Source organism: Bos indicus, chromosome 1 (assembly GCF_029378745.1).
Source record: "Bos indicus isolate NIAB-ARS_2022 breed Sahiwal x Tharparkar chromosome 1, NIAB-ARS_B.indTharparkar_mat_pri_1.0, whole genome shotgun sequence".
NCBI lineage: Eukaryota > Metazoa > Chordata > Mammalia > Artiodactyla > Bovidae > Bos > Bos indicus.
Window position 1 is genome coordinate 28,131,254 of NC_091760.1, and position 14,309 is coordinate 28,145,562.

Consider the following 14,309-nt stretch of genomic DNA (forward strand, 5'->3'; position numbering starts at 1 on the left):
GATGAAATAAAATACAAAGTGGGGATCTAATGTACACAATGATTCTTATAGTTAAAAATATGGTTCTGTATACTTGACACTTGCAAGTGAACCCGAAATGTTCTCATCACAATGAAGAAATAGTAATTATGTCATGTAATAAAGGTATTAATTAATGCTATGGTGGTAATCATTTTGCACTATATAAGTGTATCAACTCAACATTTTATTACCTTAAAATTGTGCAATGTTATATACCTTCTGTGTCTCAATTAAAAATCCATAAAGTAGGTGAACCGTAAGGGGATAGGCAAAGCTGTATGGCTTTACGACAAAATATTTCTTTGCTTCTCTGGCAGTAGCAACTAAAGTAAAATAAATAATATATTCACTATTATATTAGCTATAACTACAGCTCTAGAAAAATACACAAATTATTTTCTGATATATTCCCTGACCTCTGCTCAAGCTCTCATACCAGGATACCACTTTAAAATAGCTTTCTATATACTCCCAAATTATCTTACTGTGCTCAGAATGAAAAAGATTGATTAATCTGTCTAGTCAGAATATTATTCTAATAAACTAATAAAGCTGGACTCTTCTTTCTACACTCTTGCACTCACTAATCTGAATTCAGTTCAGTGGAAAAACACCTGCAATCAACAGCATTTGGCAAAAGAGCAAAACCGAGTCAATCCAATGTATTACCTTCCTAGAAAAATAATTTACACAGCTCAATATCTGTTTGCATGGTATATGAATATCTTTGTCTCTGAGTAATGTACCAAGTAAAGTAAATTTCAGGATGTTTTTTCTTTTAATTTTTATTTCATATTGGAGCATAGTTGATTAGCAGTGTTGTGTTAGTTTTTCAAGTGTACAGCAAAGTGATTCACTTATACATATACATGTATCTATTTTTTTTTAAATTATTTTCCCATTTAGGTTATTACAGAACATCGTGCAGTATTCCTTTGCTATATAGTAGGTCCTCATCGGAGGTCCATTTTAAATATAGCAGTGTGTTCAGGATGCATTTTATGTATGATAGATCATCATCTATGAAGAAGAGTTATCCATTAGATGCCAAGTTGCACCTGCCTAGAAAATTTAATGGTATAGAATAGGAGGGTGGGTTAAAACAATATTATATAAGAGGGTAAATCATCACATTAAGGAAAGAAAACACAAAAGGGGAGGATATGATGCTTGCTTTTTTCCCCAGCATTGAGAGCAATCAGTGTTCTTACCATCACTACAATAAGACCTTTCCTTGTACACATCCTGCCCCCCAAGGAGTCAGCAAAGGCGCAGATGCTCCATAATCTGCAATTCACGATAACCGCATACATTTGTGTCACTGGAGTAATCCCATTTGATCATTTGGTCTTTGATCTAGCAGTTTGCATGTACAGGTGGCTAAGGCATTGCCTTACTAGCCACTTTGTATTAACCCCAATACAAAGTCCTCCTGGGCTTCACATTTACTTCACTGCATCCAGTTATGCAGTGATTTCATTCCAAAACCTCCATCACACCTCAGCAGCTGTCATCTCCAGAAGCATAGTGCTCACTGTTAAGGGTTTCTTCCCTCCCTTTATTAAATGTGCTTGTTTAATACAGTACATCCCACAGACCAGATGCACTGCATGTATGTTCATTGTCTATAAAATTTCTTTTGGCTGATCACCTTTCTCAATGTTAATAAGCAGAGAGACTATTCTATGGGATTGTGTTAACGTTCTAAAGGGCATTGAGAGGCTACATTGGAAGGATGAATATTTTTCTAAGAGATGAAAGTGTCCAACCACACATTACCTTAATAAATATTTATTAAAGTAATTTTTCATGTGGTAAAACATACATATCATAAAGTTTAACATTTTCACCTTTTAAAGTATACAACTGCTGCTGCTGCTGCTAAGTCACCTCAGTCGTGTCTGACTCTGTGCGACCCCAGAGACGGCAGCCCACCAGGCTCCCCCGTCCCTGGGATTCTCCAGGCAAGAGCACTGGAGTGGGTTGCCATTTCTTTCTCCAATACATTCACATGGTTGAGGAACCATCACTCCTATCCACTTCCAGAACTTTCTCATCATCTTAAACTGAAAGGCTATACTCATTAAACAATAGCTCCCATTCCTTCCTACCTCAGCCCTTATAACCACTGTCTCTCTGGATCTGACTAGTCTAAGTACATCATGTAAGTGGAGTCCTACCATTTTTATTCTTTTATGTCTTACAAGGTCAATTAACACAATGTTTTCAAGATTCATCTATATTGTACCATGTATCAGAGACTGTTTCCTTTTAAGACTGAATAATATTCACTTGTAGGTATATAACATATTTTGATTATCCCTTTCTATGTTGAAAGATATTTAAGTTCTTCTTACATTTTGGGAATTGTGAATAATGTCAATATGAGCATGGCAGTAAAATTATGTATTGCATTCTCTGCTTTCAATCTTTTGGATATATACCTAGAAGTGGGGTTGTTAGATGCTATGGTAATTCAGCTTAGATTTTTGAGGGACCACCATTCTATTTTTCATAATGACTGCATCCTTTTACATTCCCATCATTAATGCACAGCAGTTCTAGTTCTTCCACATTCTTATCAACAGTTTTTTTTTTGTTGTTGTTTGTTTTCTTTCTTTCATTCTTTTGGATAATAGTCACCTAATGTATCAGGTCAATTAACATAAAATTAAATTTGTATTTATGTATTAATATAAAATAAAGTTCCTCATCTGAATAAATCTCAGTCTTAAGGGATAGAATTATTACCAATGGCTCAATCCTATTCTTGTATGCTTTTGTCTTAAAAGATGATGTTTGCTATACTGCCATCTCAGGTAAGCAAGTCTTGGGTGAATATCTAAGGAATTCACCAAAGATAAACTTGAATACTCCCTTTGGTTTCTTTGGTGTTTTATATTGTTATTATCTTCTTGGTCAAGTTGAGATTATCTGTTTCTCTCCATAAAGCTGTGAAATGATCCTCAAAACACAGTCATAGATACAATCCAACACAATGGCATATGTCCATTGCAAAGCAAATGTTACTAGCCTATCCTGTGGAATTCATTCATTCATCCATTCATTCATTTGTCCTAAATTCTACTGTACAAGAGCCTACAATGACAGAAGTATTTTATATCTGCCATACCGAATATGTTAGCCACTAGAGAAGGCAATGGCACCCCACTCCAGTACTCTTGCCTGGAAAATCCCATGGACGGAGGAGCCTGGTAGGCTGCAGTCCATGGGGTCGCTAAGAGTCAGACACGACTGAGCGACTTCCCTTTCACTTTTCACTTCCATGCATTGGAGAAGGAAAGGGCAACCCACTCCAGTGTTCTTGCCTAGAGAATCCCAGGGACGGGGGACCCTGGTGGGCTGCTGTCTCTGGGATTGCACAGAGTCGGACACGACTGAAACGACTTAGCAGCAGCAGCAACAAGATATATGTGACTACTGACTACGTAAAATGTTACTATTTCAACTGAAACTTAAAATAATTAAACTTGAATTAAATATTAATTAATTAATATAATTAAATATTCAGTTCCCCTGTCACACTCTCTACATTCCAAGTTCTCACTAGGCACAAACAACTTGTGGCTAAAGTGTTAGACAGTGAAGGTTTAGCTGGATACACTGTGAAATTGTTTATCATCCTTCTCCTATTTTATCAAAGTCTGGTCATTAAAACACATAAATATTTCTTGTAATAAAGGGTAATACATGTAAGTGCTAAGACCTACTGAAACACAAATGAGAGACTAGCTTTCTGGGGGGAAATTTGGAAATGCTTTCAAAAAGAGGTAATAATTAAGTTATACTTTGAAGTTAAGTTATATTAAGTTATATAATGAATCATCATAATATATGAATCATATGAATCATCCATATGATTATGGATGATTAAGGATGATGACTCTTTATTAGAGAAGAAAAAGGATATTTAAAGTAGAGAGAAAGGCAAAGGCAATGAGTTGGAATCAAAATGGTGTTTTGAAGGATAGTGAAGTGTGGGGTATATTAAAAGAGATGCTACACCTAGGCAGAAGTGAGAGAAATGGAAAAAAGTTAGAACAGTAATCCAGAACATGAGTGTGAAAAGCAATACACTGGAGTAATTCAGACTTGAAACATGTATAGCAGCAACAAAAGAATGAATAAGCAAGAGTGCATCATGAGTTTGTTCATTTCCTAAAACAGTTCCTTTCCTCCATCAACATTATCATAAAGAGCTCTAATTAAAAAGACTTGAAATTAATGGCTTGGTTGTAATTTGTATCAGAGAAGGCAATGGCAACCTACTCCAGTACTCTTGCCTGGAAAATCCCATGGACGGAGGAGCCTGGAAGGCTGCAGTCCATGGGGTCGTGAAGAGTCGCACACGACTGAGCGACTTCACTTTCACGCATTGGAGAAGGAAATGGCAACCCACTCCAGTGTTCTTGCCTGGAGAATCCCAGGGACAGAGGAGCCTGGTGGGCTGCCATCTATGGGGTCGCACAGAGTCGGACACGACTCAAGTGACCTAGCAGCAGTAATTTGTATCTGATGTAGATTTTTTTTTTTTAATTTTACCTTTCTTCAGGGGAACTTATAAGTAAAAGTTTCTCTCATTGGCTAAAGTAGGTCATTCTTAAACCCTCTTAAATAACTACCCAATACTTAAATAATCTAAGACTTGCTTAGCACAAACCATGTTTGTTTGTTATTCTGTTGTTCACTGCAGAATAAAAAGCAAATTATTACAGAAACAGCCTATGAGGGTATAGAAGCTGGAGTAGTTGTTTTACAGTCCTCTTAGATTCTCATTCCAGAGTAAAGTTTAATATACTATGTACACAGTATACTAATATACTATGCTGCAGAGCACTACAACAATTTCCATTCTGAATTTTTGTGATTGGATTAATATTTTAGAGTGCTTATTCAACTACACATTGATCAGAAACTCTTGGCTGTTGTGCTAAAATGCTCTGCCTCTGGCTTATAATTCACCTGGCAAATGGTCAATCATGCTTCATCCTAGAGTGAGTCATGATTCTTACTTTGATCTATTGAAGTATATTTCTAAGATCTACCTTTGCTAGAGTCCTATGAAAAAAAGAGTACTTCTTTGGGATATTAATTAATATGCTCTATAAAGAACTGAAACTAAAATGAATGATTATAGGCATAGCTTATTACACATGAGCAGTTTTCCATACTATTTAAAAAGATTATACAGTTTGTCATAAAAGGCAATTCTTTAATTCTGGCTGAATATACACCTATTTTGGTTGAAATCTTAATTAATGCTTTTGATTCTGGTTCGTTAACATTGTAATGATTCAGTAAGAAGATGATCCACATCCCAACCTGGCAGAAATGACCAGAAAAATGTCTCAAATGAGGACAGATGCGAGGTAGTCTTACAAGCAAAAAAAGTAATTCATCCACACATGGAACATTTGTATATGACAGACTCATTTTTGTAGCATATGGAAACTAAAACCAGTTCCAGATAGATCTTATACCTGATTGCAAAAACCAAAATTTTTAAAACTTTTGGGAAAAAACATATGAGAATATTTTATGATTTCATGATAAGAAATGATTTCTAAAACAAGATGTTATAAGGAGAAGCCATAATGAAAAATTTGTACTACTTTTAATGAAACACAATAAATATATACATGTGTGTGTGTATATATATATATATATATATATACACACCTAATATATATTTAGTAAAAGACACTAGGTTAAAAAAAGAAAAACATAAGATAGAGCTGAGGAAAAAATATTGACAATGCATATATCAAAAATGAATTAGAATACAGAATAAAGAGATATCTAATAAATCTATACGAGAAAGATAAAGGCCTCAGTACCTGTAAAATATATGGCTAAGCAAGTCACAGTAGAGGAAATGTGAATTTTCAATGGAAAGATGCTCACTGCACATATAATCAAAGAAGACAAATTAAAACCATGCAACTGATAAATTTTAAAAAGTAACAATTTCACACACTCAGCAGATTCATAAGGTTATTTGCCTTTAGTGATTTCACTTCCTTACAGTATGAAATGATGAAGGTTGATAAAAGGATAATTACATTTAAAAAAATAATAAAGAACAGGAAAGGAAAGCTAAAAGAAACAGCAGCTCTAATTTATTTCTCTGTGAGAGTCTCAGGTCTTCTTAAGTGTTTTCCTGTTTTGGCTCTTCAAATCCAGCCTAAGCTAAAATGAAAAGGTATGGAAGGTGCTGTTACACATATGCACAGTTCCCAAAGAACCCAGTAGGGTAAAGACCAAAAGGAAGCAAAACTAAAAGAAGATAAATCAGGAGAGCTGGGTTCGATCCCTGGTTTGGGAAGATCCCCTGGAGAAGGAAATGGCAACGCACTCCAATATTCTTGCCTGGAGAATCCCACAGACAGAGGGAGCCTGGTGGGCTACAGTCCTTGCGGTTGCAGAGTCAGACATGACTGAGCGACTTTCACTCACTCACTCAAAAAGTAACAATATTAAATGTTGACAAGAATAGATAGAATGGTAGTTCTCATCAATGTACTTGCAAATTACAAATGCTGAAAGCCTACATGGGTTTTGGGCAATATCTGAAAAAAGGAAAGATGTAAATTCCACATTATCAATCAGTTTCACTCATAAGCCTATGCCTTAAATAATCTTGAATATTTGCACAGTAATAAATGTAATAATTCAGAATGATTATTTATATGGTGTTTATTACAGTGGGAAATTAGAAATGCTTACTAATGAGGCCAAGAATAGTGGGTAGCCTATCCCTTCTCCAGCAGGTCTTCCCAACCCAGGAATCGAACCAGGGTCTCCTGCATTGCAGGCAGATTCTTTACCAACTGAGCTATCAGGGAAGCCCACTAATGAGACAGGGAAAAGTAAATTGTAGTAGGTTTATAAAATGGAGTACTATACAGTAATAAAAATTAATGAAGTTGATCATTCTATACCAACTTAAATAAATCACATGAAATTATATTTCCAAGGAGATATATAGTATGCTGCAATGTTTATAAATATTTTACTTATTTAATACAATACTGTATGATTGAAGGGGGATAATACACATAGTAAATTCACAAGGAATGGTCTGGGAATCATAATATCAAATTTACAACACTGGTTACCTCTTGGAGGGAGATGCAGTCTGAAAAAGTACATTGAGGGCTTCAATTTTATGTTTAATACATAATTAATCTGGGTGGTAACTCACAGACTTTTGTTTCAGCATTTTCTATGTCTTTGCCAAGTGAATATGACATAATCATAAAAAGTCAGAGTCATTAAAAGTTCCAAGTACTCTGAACAGCAGTACTTCAACTCTAAAGGCCATCTTAGGTGACTTTTAAAACTCTGTTCTTGAGAAGGGTGCCTTTCTGATGCAGGGCTCTTTCATTTCGGTAGGAATGAATCATATAATTTGACTATACTGTCTAATCAAATCTTTCTCTGAAACACATTAATCTAAGAAACTATGTTCATAGCTCTCAATAAGACATAAGAAGCTATGTTGATGATTCCTCCCCCAACTGCTAAATTAATCTCCATATTGACCTGGCTGGGCTGAGGAATAATCATTGTGATAAACTCTTAAGTGCCTAGTTACACCTGAAATGCTTGCTAAAATGTAGATTTCAGAATCCCAATCCCATATGTTCTAATGTATTAAATCTAGTAGAGCTAGGGAGTCTAGGGAGTAGTATTTTAAGTGTCATTTTTGTTAATTTGGAGGTCTTCTTGGTTCAATGGACAAAGTTTGAGAAAAGCTGCTTCAAGGAATTCACAGTCTCCTGTTGTAAATGAATAAACAAATTCAATGGAATTTTGGAGCTATTATTGAGAGGATAAAAAGATTTAAATCTATTTGCTTAACAGGAAACTCTTCAAAAGAGAAGTGATGACTGATTCATATTTTCAAAGGTCACCCAAGAATCAAGAAAGTGAGAACTAATCTGGGCAGAAGTTCTAACATAAACAAAAGCAGAAAGTTATGACATATCATGAACATTTGAGAAAATGAAAGTCGATTTTCACAGTGATTGGCAAAGTGAAAGTTGTTCAGTTGTTTCCGACTCTTTGCGACTCCATGGACTATATTCTCCAGATCAGAATACTGGAGTGGGTAGCCTTTCCCTCCTCCAGGGGATATTCCCAACCCAGGGATCAAACCCGGGTCTCCCACATTGCAAGCAGATTCTTTACCAAGGATATTGGACTGGGTAGCCTATCCCTTCTCCAGGGGATCTTCAAACCCAGGAATCGAACCAGGGTCTCTTGCATTGCAGGCAGATTCTTTACCAACTGAGCTATGAGTGAAAGTTGAAGACTAAAGAGAGGAATTCTGGGTCCAGATGATTGAGTACCTTGAATAATATAAGGGGTTTGGGTTTCATGGTTTGTGCTCTAGAAAGAAGACTTTGCAGACATAATGTACATGAATTCAAGTGGGGCAAGAATGGAGGTGAGGTGATGGCTTAGAAGGGGGATCCTAGAAAGCATGAGTAGGAACAGGTGGCAGGTCTGTCTCTGGGAAGAAGAGATTAGGTTTAAGAAAAAGAAAGTCATCAGTACATGTTTTTTTCCTCACTGTTTGAATATAGTTGATAAGGCAGTGAAGTGTTAGTTGCTCAGTCATGTCCAACTCTCTGTGATGCCATGGACTATCATCTGCCATGGAATTCTGCCCATGGAATTTTCCAGGCAAGAATACTGGAGTGGGTAGCCACTCCCTTCTCCAGAGGAGCTTCTGGACATGGGGGTTGAACCCGGCTCTCCTGCATTGCTGGTGAATTCTTTACCATCTGAGCCACCAGGGAAGCCAGAGGAATATATCAAAGATGGCTGGATGCATAATGTGCTACTTATGACTGGAAATCTGAGTAAAAGAGCAGTTTGGCAAGAGAGATAATGTATGTGGCTTCAAATGGTTTCTTCTATTATATTTTCCCTTAAAATATTTGTAATTTATCTCTACATGAAGATGTCAAGTAATTCCTTGACAATATAGACATGGCATTCAGGAAAAATATATGGACTAAAGATATAAATTTTTGATTTCATTATTAAAACTCTAGATATACATCTTACTATCTAGGGTGACTGAAGAGAATGAGAAGACGATAAGGGCTAAATTTAGTACAATAATTAGAAAATAGAAAATTACAGTTGACAGATAATTTATGTAAAATGTATAATACAAATTAAAACCAAATTAGATGGCAGACAGAATTGATTGGGAATTTCAGAGGTGTTTAAAAACTATGAGGGTTGGAACAGATAGAGAAATTTCGTAGTGGAGGAGAAATATCAATCTTTTGGATAAATGAATAGAGTTTAGCCAAGAGAAAGGCAGACTCTTCCAGATTAGAGAAGCCATGTGTGCAGAAATGTGAAGGTAGAGCTTCACAATTTTCAATCTGAAAATTACTTGATGGATTCTTCCCAGAAAGCTTGGCTATATTTTTCCACATATCAAAGCAAATGATGAAGGCTCTGTTTCATTCCTGTTTTCTGATTTCGAAAGATGACGGTACAGTTGGGGTGGGGGTTAGAGGTGGAGCTTTCATACTAAAGAAGCTATGGCTGTGACATCCTTGGAAAGTTGTTAATATTATTTATAGATGACTGATCTAGGGGAAATGCAAAGAATGGTTTGGACATGGAAAAAAGATATTTAAGAGACTCAGAAATTATAACTGCTGAAACACAATTTTAATTTTTTTTTAATATGAGGGGAAAAAATAGGTCCATGGCATGCAGGAAAAGCATGTACTATGCTATAAAAAAGAGCTTGTTTCTAATAGTGAATCTACCTTTTATTTGTTCAATGGTTATGTATATTTTGTTTAACCTCTCTGAGATTCAATCTTTTTATAAGTTAAAAAAATCTAATAAAGTCTACTTCAAAAGGGTACTGTAAGGATTGAATGCAATATCTGTGGCAACAAGAGTGTCTAACACTGTGTCTACAGTTTCCTCAGTTACTCTTCTAGGAACTTTATTTCCTATAGGATTAGGATAACTGGCTGGTCCATATAGAACTATGTTTTAGGTATAAACATGAAAGTATCAATAATATTATTGCTCACTCAATTCAATAGCAGATTTATAGAGATAAATGATAGTGACCAGGTCAGAATTCTCACCTACTAAATGATATTATGTTTTTTTTTTCTGAACTCACAGATCTCAGAGAAAGAGAAAAATAAGTTGAGTTTTCTGGGTGATAAGGAAGAGTTCATTCTCTAGCGTATTGGATGGAACCTCACCTCAAGTTACATTTCAAATGGTGCATTGCACCTGCTCATTTATCAAGCTGCCAAGGGCTAGCTTTGCTGTCTTGCTTTTTTTCTGTTAAAATTCACATCTTTGCACTGTCTTGAATTGCTTAATCTCATAATGTAAGTAACACATTAAATCTTGCCTAAATAAAAATAACTCCTAATGTATCAAGTTTAGACAATGCCAAAAGGTGTGATCACTCAGCTGAGTCTAATGTTAGTTTCCAAATACAGCATGCAAGTGTATAGCTTCCCATTCATTTCTGATCAATGCTATTTTTCTTTGAATTAAATCTTAAAATTTTAAATAAAAGACCTATACAAATCAATATAATTTTCTTTGGAGATATTAGGATATTGTTCTTTACTGTGTACCATATAGGGCAAGAGAAAGTAGGCTTTAAACCTATAAGACACTCTGGGCAGCTCAGAGTCTCTCCTCCAACCCACACTCAAAACAGGTGCTCTACTGCTGGAAATCACTAACCTTTTGCCAGAAAAAGCCTAGAAGATGATAACACTGGTTCAAGGACAGGGTAAGGGAAGGGAAGTAAAAGGAAGTAAGTGGGAAATTATAGCAAATGTGATTAACAGCTGTTTTCTAGAGCAAGCCTCTGTCAGGGATCTGCAGCTGTGTCATTGTACTTCAATTCTTCAGATTATACAAGAAGATGCATAAAGCAAAAGATACATGGAGAAAGGTTAAAGGAAGTCCAAAGAAAGGTTAAAGCAAGTCCAAAATCCGTGGCAACATATGCCCTCACTCCCTACTTATTCTTCAGCTTTATCTTGTCCCTCTCTTTTGGGAAGAAGCTAGATGCCTAAGAAACAAAGTCCTCCTACTCCCTAGGTATCAGTTCTGAGTTGCTGCTATTGATGATTTTGGTATTTTTTCTGGTTTTGGAGAGAAAGGGAGGGGGTTGCTGGAACACCAGCAGATCCTTTAATAAATGCCTTTAATAAAATCAACATGCTGTATGCCTTCCAGAATGCTTTCTAAAGAGCTACATGTACCTCCTCAAGATATAGAGGAGATACCAGGATATGGCTGGAAAACCAAGTTGCTCAAAATACTGGGTTCTAAGAGCATCCAATTTGGGTTTTAAAGCCTAGCTGCCAGGTTTCTAGTTGTCTGCCTTATATAAGGGTGGATTCCCAAAATATTATGTTTAATATTACATCCTACTTGCCAAATAACCACAATGAAATGTAGTGCAATGATATTATTGTCTTATCCCACGTGCTCAGAAGAGTGTTATTTCCTCTGAAAGATCCCCTTCAAGCAACCAAACATCCCCATGTGAACATTCCATAGGTCCTGAATTTCTGCCCCTTCCTCCAAGTGCTCAGGGGGGGTTGGCAATACACGTTCGAATTAAACAATCTCCCACCACTACTTGGAAATACAGTCTCTTCACAGCCCTTTGTAACACAGAGCTTGGTAACAATCACTTAAAAAGAAACAGAGCCGATGACCCAGAGGAATATACAAGGTCAGGCAACTCCCGGTGGGGGTGAGAAAAGGTGGGAGGTGCTGAGGTCAGGGTTAAATGACACTGCCAAAAGAAGTCCCCCGGCCCGGCCACCTCCTTCCTTCATTGCTAGGAGGAGTCTCCAGTGAGCTCCGGCTTTTAGAAGCCTGCCCCTTCGTGCCGCAGAAAGGTTAAGAAGCGCATTTCAAAGCCGCATCTAAGGCAAGCCCAGTTAAAAGAGCCAAGGAAAGCCTGGCCCATGACCAGGATTGGCCCAAATCACTTGCTGCCTTTCTCTTCTCGCAGCCTCATTAGCGCTTCCCTTCTTTCCTCGTCGTCCTCTTTACCCTTAGAGTGCAGGTCCCGCTGGGACTCGGGGGTCACCCTACGGTTAGCGCCTGCAGCTCAGACCCCGGGCTGGGTTGAGATGTTTTAGCATCCCGTCTGCCTATCCCACCTGTCTGCCTGTGGCACAGTGACCCCTGGAAGGATAACGCGGGACCTCTGCGTCTAGGTGTGCACGTCTTTCGCCGGCCCCTCGGGGACCTCGCGGCATGCGGCTGCAGGATGCAAGCGGCCTCCGCAGCGCTGGAACCCCCGGGCGGAACGGCCGCCCGGGCTGCGGCAGCGAGCTTGCCTCACTGCGCTCCCTGCTTCGCCCGTCCCGCGGGCTATGCCCGCCTCTCCCCATTGTGTCCGCAGCGCTGCGGGGCTGAGCAGTGCGCCCGCGGCACCCGCGCCAACCCCGGAACTCTAGGCAGCAAGAGCCCGGGAGTGATGAGAGAGCAGGGAGAAGGAGCCAGAAGGGTCCCCAGAAGGGCTCAGCGCTTCATCAATAATACAGAGGTGACTGGACCCCCCCTGCAATACATTTTCCAGTTAAACGCTATCAACTGGAGCGCTTCCTGGCACGTCCCACGCGTGTGGTTTTTGTGTGTGAAAGATGGGACGCACCTTGTTCATTCATCTATCTGCGCTTCTTCTTCCGCTCTCCTACAGAAAAAGCCCCCTCCTCCCCGCCTTAGCTTTAAACCGCCACCTTTTCCACATCAGCACTCCATTTCCAGGCCCAAACTGCAGGTTGAAAACGCAGATCTGGAAAGACTCCCCTATATACCCTGAAGAGTTTACCAAAATTCACCCAGTAATGCTGATTTTCAAAGCCCCCCTTTTCATCCCCCTTCTTGGAGAATGCTTTCAAAGTTTGGGAGCCTAAATGGCCCTGGACCCGGAGGTTTCTGCAGCCCTGTCCGCATCATGAACCGCGGCGCGGTCAGAGACACCGAGATTACGCCGCAAAGTTGCCCAGCATCAACCCAGCAGGCCGCTGATGCTAGGAGCATCCTTCGAAGCAGTTTTCCGGTGTGTCCCCAGGAAGCCCAGATGCCCGACAGAATCTCCCAAACAAGGATTCATCCAACCACCTACAACAGACACAAATTGCGGAAACTTCTTTGTGAAGCCATCTCAAGCCCACACTGAAGGGACACTCAGCACAACTTGCAAGGAAATAAATACACATCTCATCCCTGCGGGGAAACTTGTTGAATCCCGCCCGAGCGTAAGGCTGCAATTTCCGATGTAGCCTGAAGGTTTTTGATTCTACCCGCAAAGACCCCGGTGCATCCGTCACAATTTCTGGACAAACTGCAGGGTCCTTTACGCACCCATTCTGCACTCCCGCCACCACTGCTGTAAAACGGAGCCTGTGCCTCTAGACAATTCGAAAGCCGGCTGTCACTTCCTTTGCCATCGTTTGGGAGACTTACCCTTTGATACGACTGTTTTCCTCGATCTAGCGGCTCCGGGGTGCAGGCGCAGTCCTCCCAACTTTGCTGGGCACCGAGACCTCCCCGACTTTATTAACCAAGCAAAAGCTGCCTGTGACTTACAAATGTTAAGAGTGGAAAATAGGGAGTGATTGAAGTCGGGTTTCTTCTCGGTATCAGTACCCTGAAAAAATCCAATCCTTCTTCAGTAGAGAATTCTTTCAACCCCGTTATCTCTATTACTATTAATGCGCAGAGCAGAGGGCATTGCATGCAAATAGGTGCAAGTGCGCGCTTCTATTGGTGGCTGCGGAGGCCCCTGGGTCCTACTGCTCAGGCTCTAAACTACACAGCAACACTACACACGCAGCTTCGGAGGCGCGGAGGGGAAAATGGATTTAATTGATTCGTTACCTCTGGTATTGTAACGCCTGCTGCGATGTTTAACGGAGCGGGGGTGGGGGGGAACCCTCACATTTAAACTCATGTCTTGTGATCTATCATTTCATATATGCCTTTAATTGCCTGTGTGGAGTGGCTTTGAACATACAAAGGCTTTTTAAAAGAACCCTTTCTGAAGAAAATTCACACAGATGCATTTGGCAGGAAAACCCTCCTTTTTTCCCCCTTTTTTTCCTGTCATGCCTTATTCGGATGTAAATCCCGGAAATATTTATATAGTCAGATACTTCTGCCTTTCACTTAAATAAAATAGCATCTAGTTTTATTCTTGATAGTGCATGGCTACTCTAAAT

At 39.1% G+C, this 14,309-nt stretch overlaps 1 protein-coding gene across 5 annotated transcripts in view; it reads right to left on the reverse strand.

The window, feature by feature from the left end:
• Window positions 1–13,759, reverse strand: part of ROBO1 (roundabout guidance receptor 1) — a 1,292,670-nt gene extending 1,278,911 nt beyond the window's left edge. For 4 of the 5 annotated variants that reach the window (XM_070790446.1, XM_070790260.1, XM_070790403.1 and 1 more), the window contains exon 1: window positions 13,555–13,759. The gene's annotated coding sequence lies outside the window, so the exon portion shown is untranslated. The remainder of the gene's footprint in view (window positions 1–13,554) is intronic. The other variant, XM_070790302.1, reaches the window with a different exon arrangement.
• Window positions 13,760–14,309: the final 550 nt, after the last annotated feature.